This window comes from Seriola lalandi, unplaced genomic scaffold (assembly GCF_002814215.2).
Source record: "Seriola lalandi dorsalis isolate HSWRI2012SDOR001 ecotype SW California unplaced genomic scaffold, Sedor1 jcf7180002054494, whole genome shotgun sequence".
Lineage (NCBI taxonomy): Eukaryota > Metazoa > Chordata > Actinopteri > Carangiformes > Carangidae > Seriola > Seriola lalandi.
In genome coordinates, this window is record NW_019525047.1 from 1,432,329 (window position 1) to 1,433,585 (window position 1,257).

A 1,257-nucleotide genomic window follows, 5' to 3' on the forward strand; every position below is an offset into this window, starting at 1 on the left:
CACACACAAGGGTCAGCACTCAAGCTCACAAATGTACAATGAAGAAAAGGTAAAAGATACAAATAGGCCCTTGTGCAAGATGCTACACAGGGAATTCACAGCCCTGCCAGATGCAAGGGATACCTGGGGCATCATTAGCCCCAGCACTTGCAAAGAGTGTTCAGGTTTTAATCCTGCTGCTTCATGCAGCATTCCAGGGGGACATCCCTAATCGGAGTCGCTGTCACCAAGCCACGGTGGACAGTTGGCACGACTAAGCAAGGGTCTTCTGGTTGTGGAGCTGACCCCTGAAGGCTTCCCTCGAAGTCCAGTCTCTGCCTCTTCTCACTTACCTGCTCCCTGTGGCTCTCCTCCCTGCTCCTCTTTGTAGTGGAGCTGTGGCCTGATGTTGAGGCAGCAGGGTCCTCAGATCTTGAGGGCTCTGCAACAGAGCTGCAGGGACCAGCAAGAGGAAGCACTTGGGGCAGTCGCTCCTCAGGAACCTGTGCGTGGGCAACATCAGCAGGAACAGGAGGAGACTCTTGTCGCCAGCCATGCCAGAGCTCTTCTGAGGGGAATTCCTGGATGAGAGGAGAGTGACGTCTGATGCCTTCATCATTGTCTTCTAAGTCTTCCTCCTCCTCAGAAAGGGTGTCATAACCGGAATGTCACTCGTCCAGTCCTCAGATTCCTCCAGATCTGAATCCCCATCCTCCCCTACATCCTCCTCGTCACTGTCTGTGTAGTCGACTTCTTCATCATCTTCAATAACAACAACTTCAATGTCCTCTTCCTCATCTGAAGAGATGACGATTGGGAGGTCGTTGTCCACAATCCTGACGTCAGGGAGGCCATCTTCTGCAGGCTGAGAGGAGGGATCTGAGGGGTAAAAGTTAAAGCAACTGAAAGCTTAATTTCACATCTTAAGAATGTCTTTTCACATCATAATATCAGCTCTTTGGGACAGACTAAGGAAGTCACTCTTTAACCATTACTAGGATTTCACGACATGAGATACATGCTCCCAAAAAGCTCCCTCAAATAAGATGCGCAAATAGACCTATGCTGTATTCACAACTCAAAACACATCTGCCTTTTCCATCTGATGCCAATTGCTCTGTCACTTTTGTATTGTTTTTATTTTTATATTTCATTTTTATTGTTGTTAATTAATTCTTAATGTGTTTTTAATCTCAATTTGTGTAACTGTGTACGGTGTCCTTGAGTGCCAAGAAAGGCGCCTTTAAATAAAATGTATTATTATTATTATTATTATTA

At 46.3% G+C, this 1,257-nt stretch overlaps 1 pseudogene; it reads right to left on the reverse strand.

The window, feature by feature from the left end:
- LOC147818753 (uncharacterized) overlaps positions 1-1,257 on the reverse strand; it is a 2,109-nt pseudogene continuing 852 nt past the window's right edge.